Source organism: Monodon monoceros, unplaced genomic scaffold (genome assembly GCF_005190385.1).
Source record: "Monodon monoceros isolate NGI ecotype Baffin Bay Population unplaced genomic scaffold, NGI_Narwhal_1 Super_Scaffold_21, whole genome shotgun sequence".
Lineage (NCBI taxonomy): Eukaryota > Metazoa > Chordata > Mammalia > Artiodactyla > Monodontidae > Monodon > Monodon monoceros.
In genome coordinates this window covers 4,764,834-4,779,363 of record NW_021703778.1, presented here as the reverse complement: position 1 = coordinate 4,779,363, position 14,530 = coordinate 4,764,834, and positions in this window count along the sequence as shown.

Here is a 14,530-nt window from a genome sequence, read left to right as displayed (position 1 = left end):
AAACTTCTGTTATCCAAAGACACCATTAAAAAAGTGAAAATATTCACAATACATATATCTAACAAGGAACTTGTATCCAGAATATATAAAGAATTCTTATAACTCAATAATATAATAATTTTTTTTAAAAACGAGCAAAAAATTTGAATAGACATGTCACAAAGAAGATATGGAAATAGTAGTACATGGAAAGATGCTCGATCTTTTTAGTCATTAGGGAAATGCAAATTAAACCCACAATAAGACATCACTACATCTAATATTTTTAAATGTTGGCAAGGATGTGGAGCAATTGGCATTCTCATACATGGCTCAAGAGAATACTACTTAGGACAAAAATTCGGCAATTTCTTAAAAAGATCAACATACACCTGCTTACCATATGACCCAGTAACTTCATTCCTAGGTATTTAACCAAGAGAACGAAAATAGGTCCATACAAAGACTTGGACACCAACGTTCATAGCAGTTTTATTTTATTTTATTTTTGCGGTATGCGGGCCTCTCACTGCTGTGGCCTCTCCCGTTGCGGAGCACAGGCTCAGCGGCCATGGCTCACGGGCCCAGCCGGTCCGCGGCATATGGGATCTTCTCGGACCGGGGCACGAACCTGTGTCCCCTGTATCGGCAGGCGGACTCTCAACCACTGCGCCACCAGGGAAGCCCATAGCAGTTTTATTCATAGTTGCCCCAAACTGAAAATAATCCATGTCCATCAACATGTGAATGGATAAACAAATGGTAGTATGTTCATACAATGCAATATGACTCAGCAATGAAAAGGAACAAACTACTGAACATGTAACATGAATGAATCTAATAAACTCTATGCTGAGCAAAAGCAGAAAGATTACGTAGTATATGATTTCATTTATATGAAACTAGAAAAGGAAAATCTAATATACAGTGACAAGAAACAGGAAAGTTGTTGCCTGGTGCTGGGGATGTGTGCAAAGAGAACAGGCTGGGAATAGACACAGGAATCCTTGCGGAATAATGTAAGTGTTCTATTTGTTGATTGTGGTGTTACACAGGTGTATACACCTGTCAAAATTCATCACACTAAACACATAAAGCAGATGCATTTTATGTATATAAATTATTAGAGTCAATTTTAGTGTCATGCATAATAAATATTTTAAAGTGTAAAATTTACAATATTGATATGTTTAGCATAAAACCCAAATTTTGTGGCAGAATGGGTTTGTATATTACAGTTAATAGTTTCTCCTCCAATTATTTCTTTAAAACATTGAATATGACATGAGATGTAACATTTTCAGAGTGGCTATATTTTTTAACAACGTTGAATATAACATTTTGGGGAAAAAACTTTGAAATATCCTAAGAGTAAATTACATGGCAACAGACTTCTAAAACTGTCCCTTTAAAAAGTAAATAATTTACTGTATACTACGTACCAATAGGGGGTACCAAAATGAATGAAAAATGGGGCCTGTCCTCAAGAGACCTACAGTGCTTTTTAGTGGATAAGAAACTCACACAATTGTATTCCAAGATAATGTCAGAAACATACCACCTTTCATATGCCAGGCACTTAGCCACTGATTTAATCCATACAACAATCTTTACAGATAGGTATTATTATCCACATTTTCAAATGAGGCAGTTGAACTCTGGAGGGATTAAGAAACTTGCCTGAGGTCAGAAGCTAATAAGTAGAGATTTTGATGCTCTTCCTGACACCAAAGTCCGTATTCTATCATCAGATGCGGAGTAAAAGAAATTTGAACAGTGAATCGCAGAGTGCTATGGGAATAACTTGTATGGGGGCGCAAAATCACTTCTGAATACTTGAAGAATGAGTATGATTCCAACAGACAGGTTGCAGGAGGATCTTGCAGGCTGAGGGCTCACCGTGAACATGGGGGTGGGAAAAACAAAGAAGCTTGAGGATAAGTGAGTTGTGCACTTTGACTAAATCTTAAAAGTATCAAGCGAGACTAGAAACACGTTGAGAACCACTCTATTTTAAAAGGCAGGAGCGAATTTCTGAAGACTTGAGAGAAGGAAAATCATACTGAAGAAGCCTCTTTCCCAAGGTTAATCTGGCAGCAGTGAACTGAATGCAGAAGGCATGAGGGATGCAGGAAATGAGATGAGTTTCAATCTGAGAGAGAAAAGATATAGCCCAGAGCTAGGTTGGTGGTCAACTTCAGCATGAAGAGGGGAATGAATAAGGAAATATCTTGAGACACAGCAGAGTCCCAAAAAAAAGGGTTTCATTTGCTTATTTGTTGAAGCAAAGGGGCAATAAGATACGAAGAGGCTGATTGTCTACGTGAAATAGGCTATTTCATGAAGCAAGATCTCTGTGGTTGTGAGAGGGTTAGCGATTAAGAACACAGATGGAGGAATTAGGTTTCAAAAAGAGAAAGGACGCTTCTTTCTCAGAAGGAAGTGGAGATGGAGGTATTTTGAGGCAGGGAAAAGAAAGTTGAGGTGGGAGCCTGCTTGAAAGCAAGGTGTCCCCAAAGCAAAAAAGATTTGGAATAGCTTTCTACATATAACATTGTTTCACTTTTCAAAACATCTTTTATCAATCTACACATTAGCCCTTGTCTTTAGGGTAAAAATGGATTAGTTAGCTTGGCTTCAGAGCTGTCTACTATAACCTGAACCCAGGGGAGCCAATCAAACATTTATCTCTTAGGAAGTGCCTGTCACCAAAATACTCTGACCCAGCTAAGAAGGTCTGTCCATTGTCTGTAAACTGATCTGGCTAACTTTTAATCCAAACTTCCATTCTTTTCTCCCTACCCAAACTGCTATTTTCCCGTTCCTGTTTGTGTAAGTCTCATTCACTCTTCAAGGCTACATTCAGTATCAGTGTTTTCAAGTGGCTTTCGCTGATTGCTTCAGCTCATACTGGATCCTTATTCTTCCACAGAATTAGTTTGTACTGATAATGTGTCATTCATTTTAGCAGCTAATTATATGTCTTCTGCTTTTACTTAACACACTTGTGTGTGTTTTGGCTGTGGGGAAGAATTGCATACCACTGATCATGAACTGTATTTTATTTTTATTTCTTTATTTTTTTTTGCGGTATGCGGGCCTCTCACTGCCGTGGCCTCTCCCCGTTGAGGAGCACAGGCTCTGGACGCGCAGGCTCAGCGGCCATGGCTCACGGGCCCAGCCGCTCCGCGGCATGTGGGATCTTCCCGGACCGGGGCACGAACCCGTGTCCCCTGCATCGGCAGGCAGACTCTCAACCACTGCGCCACCAGGGAAGCCCCAGTAATTCACTCTTTTATTGCTGGGAAGTATTCTATTGTATGGATATACCACAGTTTGTTTATCCATTCACCACATAATTTATCTACTCATGCTTAGATATTTGTTTTTTTTTTCCAGTTACAAATAAAGCATCTATGAACATTCGTTGACAAGTCTTTGTTCGGATCTATGCTTTCATTTTTCTTAGGTAAATACTTAGGAGTGGAATGACTGGCTTGCGTGGTTGGTATATGCCTAACTTTTTAAGAAACTGCCAAAATAGGCTTCCCTGGTGTTGCAGTGGTTAAGTATCCACCTGCCAATGCAGGGGACACGGGTTCGAGCCCTGGTCCGGGAAGATCCCACATGCTGCGGAGCAACTAGGCCTGTGAGCCACAACTACTCAGCCTGCGCGTCTGGAGCCTGTATTCCCAACAAGAGAGGCCACGATAGTGAGAGGCCCGCGTACCACGACGAAGAGTGGCCCCCGCTTGCCGCAACTAGAGAAAGCTCTTGCACAGAAACGAAGACCCAGCACAGCCAAAAATAAATAAATTAATTTAAAAAATAAATAAATAATAAAAAAAACTGCCAAAGTGTTTTCCAAAGGGGTTGTACCATCCTACATTCCCACCAGCCATGTAGGAGACTTTCAGTGGCTCTGCATCCTGGCCAACACTTGGTGTGGTCAGTCTTTGAAATTTCATATTAATGTATTCTAATTGCTGTGTTGTGCTATCTCATTGTGGTTTTAATTTTCATTTCCCTAATGACTAATGGGCTGATCTTCTTTTCATGTGCTTGTTTGTCAATTGGGTATTTTCTTTGCTTTAGAGACTATTCAGATCTCTTGCCCATTTTCTTAGTGGTACAATCGTGTTCTTATTGTTTCGAGAGTACTTTATATATTCTGGATACAAGTCCTTTATCAGATATATCATGGGCACATATTTTCTCCCAGTTTGTGAGTTGCTTTTGTTTTGATGAAGTCCTATTTACTAATTTTTTTCTTTGATAGATTATGTCTTTGATGTCATATCTAAAACTCTTGCCTAACCCAAGGTCACAAAATATTTTGTGCAGTTTTCTTGTGGAAGATTAATAGTTTGGAGTTCTACATTCAGGCCTATAATCCATTTTGAGTTAATTTTTGTATATGGTGTGAAATATAGATTGAAATTCATATTTTTGCTTATAGATATCCAAGTGTTCCAGTATCATTTGTTGAAAACCTATCCTTTCTCTGCTGAATTGCCTTTGTATGTTTGTCAAAAATCAGATGTCCATATATGTATGGATGTATTTCTCAAATGTCTGTTTTGTTCCATTGATTGATTTGTCTGTCCTTATACCAGTACCATACTGTCTTGATTATCATAGCTTTAAAACAAATCTTGAAATCAGAGTTAATGATTTGTGTTGGTGACAGTGTTAGTGACCGTGTTAGTAATGTTAGTGATATAATGTGATATGTAATGCGTGTTTTTAGCATATAGTGATAAAACTTAACTAGGCTTCATGTGGTTATTTCAACAGGATAAGAACAATGATATCATTAATAGGAAGTGATGTCAGTAACTGAAGAGAAAAAAACAATTAAAAATTTTAACCAGTTTTTCTATTTGTAAGTATCACAATAGGAATGAATATGAGAGAGAAGAAAGCTGGTAGATTCAAGGAGAGAGTATTTATAAAATGCAGCTGAAGTGAGTAAGGGAAGTACAGCTGAAAGCAAATACAAAGAGAACGAGAACTGAAATGTTAAGAGTGAGAAACCTCTAAACACAGAGGTACTAATCTAGAAAATGATAAATTGAGCACTGTATTTTGGGAGGAATGTTGGATTAATTTAATTTTTTATTGATGTGAAAACTGAGGCACAGTGATGTCATTACCTAGAGCTTACTAGCATCTCCTCTAAAATAGAATCAATCCTACAAATGTGGTTCTAGGCAGAAAGTTGAAAGTCCAACCTTTGTAAGTAAAATCCTTCTGTTCTATAGTCATATTATTATAAGTAAGAAATTCATTCTCGAAGAACAATTTCATACCTTACAAAATTGATAATGAAAACGAAATGAAAGATACACATATGCTATTATAAACATTAATTATGTTAGACTAGACACAATATAAAAAGTGTATTTTAAGTGCTCCTTTGGGGAACATTTGCTACATAGGCACAGATATAGCAAGGAAGCTTTAGAATGAAGCTGCCTTTTTCCTTCTTACATATTTCCTTACAGTAAGCACATTCATTTTTCACTGTGCCCAGAAACTTTGAGCTACCTTCATAATTGGAGTCATCTGTTTTGAAAATTTGTGGCTTCTTTTAACATACCTGGAAGCCTCTGTAAAGTCTTTGAATGGTAAATGCTGGGGAGAAGCAGATTCCTTGGTGACGTCTTCATTTTCAAAGATCCTTCATGATACACCAGCTGCAAACTGAGTCAGCGGAATCACCATAAACCCTCACCAACTGTTGAGTATTGCTAATCCAGTTACCCAGTCATTAGCAGTTATTAGGTTAAAGAAGATGTATAATCTTTATAACAAGCAAGGGGTCAAAAGTGGAAGTCAAGAGTTGAGCTATAATAAATCAAGGGAGTTTATATTTATTATAAAACTATCTTTTGTTGTGAAAAGGCTATTTATAGACCCTTGCATTTTACAGATTGGTCTGACCTGCTCAAAAAAAAACCATGTTAAACCATGTTAGTCAGAAGAAGCAGTTGTTTTAGAATTATTTATTAGGAGAGCCTGGGGAGGTGGGGCAATCTTGCTGTGGAATGACCTGAGGGTGTCAGTTTCAAACATTTTTACCTTCACTCATATTTTTAAGTGATTGTCTAAAAATGTTTCATCAAAACTATAAATTGTTGCAAAGGATATTCTTGTTGGTGATTTTTAAACAGCTTTATTGAGGTATAATTGACATAAACTAATCTGTACATATTTAAAATGTACAATTTGATAAGTATTGACATATATATATCCATGAAACTACTACCACCACTATCAAAATAATGAAGATATACCATCAACCCATCCCTTCCCAATTTCCTCATGCCCCTTGGTCATCTCCAGTGAATCCATCTAGACCCAAAGTTAATTTTGTTAAAGGATTTCAACAAGAAATCACATTTCTTTAATAGAAATAGAGCTATTCAAGTTAACTGTTTCTGTCCTGAGCTTTAGTAGTTTGTGCAGTTGAAGAAGTTTGCCATTTCCTTTAAGTTATCTAATTTATAGTTATAGAGTTGGCCATAATACTCCCTTATTATCTTTTTAATATCTGTAGCATCTGTAGTGATGTCACTTCTCTCATTCCTGAAATTTGTAATTTGTATCTTTTCTCTCTTTTTTCCCTCATCAGTCCGACTACAGTTTTATCAATTTTATTTATTGCCTTTTATTTTCCCCTATTGTTTTTCTGTTTCCTTTTTCATTGCTTTCCTCTCTGATGTTTACTGCTTCCCTTCTTCTGCTTTCTTTGGGTTTCATTTGCAATTTTTTCTAGATTCTTAAAACAAAAGCTGAGACAATTGATTTGAGACCTTTTTTTTCCAGTATATATGCTATATTATAAATATCCCTCTAAATACTGCTATAACTGCTTCGCATAAATTCTGATATGTTGTATTTTCAATATCATTCCATTCACAATACTTCTTATTTTTCATTTTTATTTCTCTTCTGACCAATGGGTTATTTAGAAGTGTTACTTAGTTTCCAAATATTTGGGGACTTTTAAATATTCTTCTGTAATTTATTTTTAATTTAATTCTATTGTACTCAGAAAGCATACTTTGTATGACTTGAATCCTTTTAAATTTATTGAGATTTGTTTTATGGCCTGGAATATTCTCTATCTTGATAAGTATGTTATGTGCACTTAAAAAGAATACGTAATCAAGGGGCTTCCCTGGTGGCGCAGTGGTTGAGAGTCCGCCTGCTGATGCAGGGGACACAGGTTTGTGCCCCAGTCCGGGAAGATCCCACATGCTGCGGAGTGGCTAGGCCCATGAGTCATGGCCGCTGAGCCTGTGCGTCTGGAGCCTGTGCTCCGCAACAGGAGAGGCCACAAGAGTGAGAGGCCTGCGTACCGAAAAAAAAAAAAAAAAAGAATACGTAATCAGCTTTCATCAGATGTAGTGTTCTGTCAGTTTCAATTAAGACAAGCTGGTTGATAGTTTTATTCAAGCTTCTACAGCCTTACTGACTTCTATCACTATCGAGACAGGGGAGTTGAAATTTCCAACTATAATCATGGAGTTGTCTATTTTTCCTTGAAGTTCTGTCAGTTTTTGTTTTATGTTCTTTGAAGTTGTCACTATATGCAAAACTATATAGTTTTCTCATATTCTCTTGATTATTTGACTCTCTTTTCATTAAAAAGTGATGTTCTATATTTCTGGTAATAGTCTTTGATCTGAAACCAACTTTGTCTGGCATTAATATAACTGTTCAAGTTTTCTTTCGGTTAGTGTTAGCATGGTATATGTTTATATACCATGACATAGTCGTGTATTTACAATAGGTTTCTTGTAGATAACCTGGTAATTTTTGATTAGATGTCAGACGTTGTGTATTTTATCTTGTCAGGTGATGCATATTTTTGGGTTCCAGCATGTCTCCAGTGCTCTGCCCTGTAAACCGTAACAACCTTGGCCCCTCTGGACCTGCAGCTCTGTTTTCTCATCTCAAGGAGACTGAGCTCTATACCATGGTCTGGATACTCTATCCAGGCAGTAGACAAGGGCAATCATAAGGCTCCCTTTATTTGTGTCCCACCTCTCAGGGATAACTCTCTTTTTTGCCTGATGTCCAGGGTCACTGACAACTGTTGTTCATATATTTTGTCTGTTTTTTCAGTTGTTTCCAGCAAGATGATAAATCCAGTCTCTGTTATTCCATCTTGGCCAAAGGCAAAGTCGGAAACCTATATTGCTCTAATGCTTTTCTTGACTTTAGCACTAAGACCATCATTATAATATTAAGTAGTAGTGTGAAAATGGGCATTCTTGTATGGCTTCTTTTTATAGAAAAATCCTTCTCTTTCACCACTGAGTGCGATGTTAGGTCTAAGTTTTTTGAAGATGCCTTTTGTCAGGTTGAGAAATGTTTCTTCTATTCTTAGTTTGTTGTTTTTATCACAAAGGCTTTTGAATTATGTCAAATGGTATTTTTCTGTACCTATTGAGATTTTCATATGATTTTTCTCTTACATTCTGTTAGTATCGTCAACTGCGTTGATTTTCAAATGCTAAAGTAACTTTATATTCCTGGGATACTCTCTCCTTAGTCATGATGTATTCTCTTTATATTCCTGTAAATTTCTTTTTTAAAGGATTATTATTATTTTTGTTAATGAGGGATATTGTTTAATGCTTTGTTATAATGTCTTTGTTTGATTTTAGTGTCAGGGTAATGTCGGCCTCATAAAATAATTAAGAAATTGTTCCCCACTGAGGTATTTTCTAAAAGATTTTGTAGATATTTGATATTATTTCTTCCTTACAAGTTTGATAGAATTAACTATTGAATTCATGGGTCTAGAGATTTTTGTGGAGTGTAACTAGGAATTTAATTTCTGTTATTGATATATATATATATATAATGTTTTCAGGTTTTGTTTCTTCTTGACCCAGTTGTGATCATTTACATCTTTCAAGGATTTTTTTTCCCTTTTGCCTATGTTGTCAAATTTATTGGTGTAAAGGTTTTTAAAAGAATATTTCTTCATGAATGTTTTGGTTTAATTTATTTAATTTCTGTAATGTCTTAATTATGGGATCTATAGTCATGTTGCTTCTTTAATTCCTGATACTGGCAGTTTATGTGTTTCCTCTTTATCTTTTGATCTAGGTAGAGTGTTATCAATTTTATTGATTTTTTTAAAATATTAAATTTTGGTTTTATTGATTTTCTCTATCATTTGTGTTTTATTTCACTGATTTCTGGTTTTATCTTTATTATTTCTCTTTTCCACTTGAGTTCTTTTTCTATCTTCTTAAGGTAGAAGCTTAGCTCATTGATATTAGATGTTTCTTTTCTAATATCTAATGCTTAAACTATTCCTCTAAGCATCACTTTAATTGCATCTCACAAATTTTGATTTGTTTTCACTTTCATCCAGTTCAAAATATTTTCTGATTTTTCTTTGACACATAGGTTATTTAGAACTGTTTAATTTTTACATAAATTGAAAATTTTCAGATATCTTTGTTATCTTTCTAAGTTAATTCTGTTTTAGTCAAGGAACAAAATCTATTTAATTTTATCCTTTAAATTATTTTGAGTCATTATAAGGTCCTGCATATTGTCTATCTTTGTTACTGTTCTGTGTCTACTTGGCAAGAATGTTATCTTGCAGAGTTTGGGTGGGCCATCATAAACATCAATTTGATCAAGTTGGTTGAGAGAGTTCTTCGAGTCTTCTAAGTAATTACTGATTTTCTATTTGTTCTATCTTTACCTGAGAGAGGAGTATTAAAACAGCTAACAAAACTATGGATGTATCTATTTCTCCTATCAGTTCTGTAAATCTTGCTTCCTTTTTTCCAGTTCTGTCTTTAGGTTGATACACAATTGATATTATTATGTCTTCTTGGCGAATTTATGCCTTTATCATTGTAAAATGTCATTTATTATCCCTTTTGGTAATTTTGGGGTTTCCCCTCCCTGTGGCACAGTCCAGAAACTGACCATGGACAGAAAGCTGTGGCGATCATAGGGCTCACTGCTTGTTCCCTTTCTCCTTGGGATCCCAGTCTGTTGGTTTAGGTCTGAAATCAGTTGTTCCATATACTTTATCCAGCTTTCTCTTGGTTATGGTGAAAGGTAAGTCCAGATCCTGTTACTCTCCCATGGCTGGTAACAGAAGTGTGCCAATTTAATCGTGACATATTTTATTACTACATTTAACAGATATTTATGGAACACTTAGTGGAAAGTCTGGAAATATCAAGATAAGAGAGTCACAGACCAATGCTATACAAACAAGTAAAAAGTTATAATAGTGTGGCAGCTTTCAGATATGGCCCCCAAATTCTTTTATACTCCTTCCATCGAAGGTTGGATTTTATTTCCTTTCCCCGTCAGTGCAGATGCGGCCACAGCTTGTCCAGTAGAATATGACTGAAACCCTGCTGTGCCCGCCTCCTAGCTCAGGTCTTAGAAACTGGAGGTTTTCTCTTCCTGCCTCTTGCAATGCGCAGCCCGATATGCTGACACATAGGAGGTTCCCTGTAGGTGTTCTGGGCTGCAGCCCCAATGACCCCACGGACTGCCAGTATCAGTGGCCAGACAGGTAAGTGTGCAAGCTTTCGAATGACTGCAGCCCAGGTGTAAAGTCATCCCAGCCTCGAGCCACCCCTGCTGACACTGTGTGGAAGAAAGTCAAGCTGTGCCTGCAGAGCTCTGTCAACTTTTTTGATTTGCAAGCAAAGGAAATGATTATTGTTGTCCTAAGTCGCTAAGGTTGGATGGTTTTTATGTAGTAAAAGACACTTGGAACAAATATAATACCATTAAGTGCTATGATAGAAACGGCCAATAATCAACTAACAAATACTTATTACATGCCTAGTACAGGTCAGGTGCTGAGTTAGGAAGGGCTTTTGGGAATTGAAATCGAGTGGAGGTTTAGAGAGGGTACGGAATCAGAGCAGGAAAGGCAGAACGAATTGCTTGTTTGAAGACATGGAAAGTATGGGGGCATCAGAAAGACTAAAGTAGAGGGGATGAAAAAAGACTTTAAAAAAATGAGGGACTTCCCTGGCAGTCCAGTGATTAAGACTCTGCGCTTCCTGCAGGGGCCATGGGTTCGATCCCACATGCCACTCAGTGTGACCAAAAATAAATAAATAAAATTTAAAAATGAGATTTTCAGGGGCCAGTTCTGTAAGGATGTAATGCTAAGGAATTAGAATTTAATTATTTCTTTAATGACTGTATTTCCCATAAGCTATACTCCATAAAAGAGCTTTTATCCCTATGATATTTCCAGCATCTAGTATGGTACTTCGTACACATAAGGAGTTAATAAATATTTATTAAACGACTGAGTGACTGAAGAACCATATGAGAATTTTAAAGGAATAACATAATCGGATTTGTGTTTTAGAAAAATCATTCCAGCAGGGGTGTGGAGAATGGTTTGGAGACAGGTAGGTGTATTAACTCAGCTGCCATGAGAAAATACCATAGACTGGGTGGCTTAAACAACAGAAATTTATTTATTTTTTACCATTCTAGAGGCTGGAGTCTGAGATCAGGGTGCCAGCATAGTTGGGTTCTGGGGAGCTCTCTCTTCCTGGCTTGCAGATACAGGTGCCTTTTCATTGTGTCCTCACATGGCAGAGAGAAGAGAAAAAGGAAGGTCTCTGGTGTCTATTCTTATAATGGCACTAATCCCACCATGAGGGCCCCAACCTCATGTCCTCATATAAACCTAATTACCTAATTATCTACCAAAGGCTCCACTTCTAAATGTCATCACGTTAGGGGTTAGGACTTCAACATATGAATTCTGTGGGGACACGATTCAGTCCATAGCAGTAGGAAAGGAGAAAAACATAGTAGGAGATGAATGTAATAATTCATCCAAAGGATGATAAGAGTGTGAACTAGAGTAGTGTTAGTAACGTTCTTAGGGCATTTCTTTTCCTAAACTTTAGAATTATAGTTTTTTCCTGGAGTAACTCCACTTGCATGTTGCTGTCTTGTTTTTAAAGACAGAAGAATTTTCAAAGTCAAACAAACAAAAAAAAAGGGATTTAACATTTTTAAATTAACCATAGAATTTCATAAACACATATTACAGAAATACTTGAAAGTGTCTCTACAACGTTTAAAAAACTATGGTAAAACTAAAACTCATGTAGTTTTAATGTTTCAAGGGATAATAATGGAAAGCTAACCTCAAAATACAAACCACTTGCACTTTTTCTATTTGGTTTTATGTTAAATAATATTTAAAATGTTTATTATTTATAGCATATTAATGATAAAAGCCCCAAAGAGTAATAACCATTCTTCTAGGTCAGAATACATAGATAATGCTATCAAGACTAATAGTCATGTTATTACTTCACTATTTCCAGTGCTCACATATTGATGATCACCGCTTGAACAGTTTGATCACTAGCTTATCGCTGGCAACAGAATTATTCAGCGAAGCACAAAGCACATCCCAATGCATCTTCATAAATATTTGGCTCTGATACATGGCAATTATGATAATGTGCCCCAGACACTAATGCCCGGGAACTTGAGGTAGACACCTGTTTCTGTCAGCCCAGTAATCAAGAACCGGTTTTTGAGAGAGAATGCTCTGCTTCACATACCAAGAGTGATGTTTTGGAAGAATCGTATACTCATCATAATGAAACACAAGCAAGTTTTGGTACTGGCTCCTTAAAATATTAAGAACCGGTGGCACTAATGTACCACATTTTTTACATTGCTGTGTTAACTTTTTTTCTGCTCTTGAAAGACATATAGAATCATCACTAAAATATCTGGAAAATATAAAGTACCTAAAGAGCAAAATATCACAAGTCTTACCATTCAGAGATAATCTGAATATTCTCACCTATTTCCTGTCAGAATTTAAAAGTTGGGGGTATTTTGTAATCTCATATGGTTTTGTAAGCTGCTTTTACAAACTCATGTATTTAGATGTCTGTCTATGTAAATATAGATCTATATTATCACCTTTAATAGCCGGGGAGTTTTTACATTGTGTGTACTATGACTTACTGAACGAATACTAGTTAAAACGATTACTTACATTTATTTAGCACTTGCTGTATGCTGGGCCCATAAGGGCTTCGTTTGTGTGAATCCATTTGATTCTCACAACCTGATTATTACTCCTGTTTCATACCGATGAGGAAACTGAGGCACCAAGAGGGAAGTAGTGTGTCCCATCCCTAAATGTCGGGCATTTTCGTGTTTAACAATGCTCTGATATTATAAACAAGGTTGCCATGAATATATTTGTTCACGTTCTTAAAGAATGTCTTTAGGATGAATTGAAAAAAGTAGAATTGTTGGGTCCAAAGGTATTCACGGTTTTAAAAGCTTGTGTCACATACTTCCAGATATTTCTTGTAGGGAGACTGTAATAATTTCATCCAACATTGTGAGTGTACGATTCCCCACATCCCTGACTCTTTTTCATCTTTGTCTCAATGAGAAACACGTATCTAAATGCTACTCTAATCGTCATTTTTCACTTTTAGAAATGGGACTTCATTCTTAATGGATGTTTCTAAGCCCTCCTCATATTCCACAATACCAATCCTGTTGTCCATACGTTGTAAACGTTTACATGCTACATTCGGAAGTGCTCTAATTTTGGTAGACTTACATAACTTCAATTTACATGCAAGATGCTCTAAGTTCCTTCCAAGAGGGATGCAAAAATCTCTAGAAGATGCTGCTTAACATTTCTACAGGATATAATTTTTTTGTAAAGTTATAAATAAAATGACGAAATAGTTTAAGTTATTACGAATCACTAATCAATCGCTAGCTCCATTTTTCAGTTTTCTCTTTTTGCTCGGTTTGGGGCGGGGGGGCGGGTATCGTAGACCTTCTTGCGCTGTGCCACTGCTTTGCCAATCACCGTAATCGCTTAGTCAGTGCAGTCAGTCAGTAGGTGCCAACGCCCAGCCAGAAGTGCTTTTGACCAAGCCTCCAAAGCTGGCGTTCGGGGCCTCTCGGGAAGGTGCCAGCGCAGCCTCAGCCACCGCGAGCAGCCGCACGCCCGACACTCCCCTCGTGGGGACTCTGGCCAAGCCGCCCCGCTCACATGACTTCACCGAGCAAGTTCCTTGTCACCGCAGGCAGAGAATTAAACTCGCAGCCCTTTTACTTAGATGCCCCCGAGTGAAGGGGCTTCCATCCCCCTCCCCAGGGACCACAAAGTTGTGACAACCGACGGAACGGGTGGGAGAAAGGGATCTCCCCTCTCCCCAGCCTCGACCCCTTTTCTTTCTACTCAGCCTCTGATTCACGCCTGGGCTCGCTAGTCGGCTTCGGCGCGCCCGGAGGACCCCGTCCTCCGGAGGTTCCCGACTAAGGCCAAAGCAGGAAGCGCAGGCATCACGGCCACTCTCTCGTGTGGCTACTCAAAGCGGAGCCGGGCGGAGGGGGCGCTGGGGTTGGGCCGGTTTGGGCGGGGCAGGTTCCGGGCAGGTTCTGGGCAGGCGGCGCCGAGGGCGCCCAGATTCCCGACAGGCTCCGCGCCGGGGGCCTTTGCGGCTCCTTCGCTCCTGTC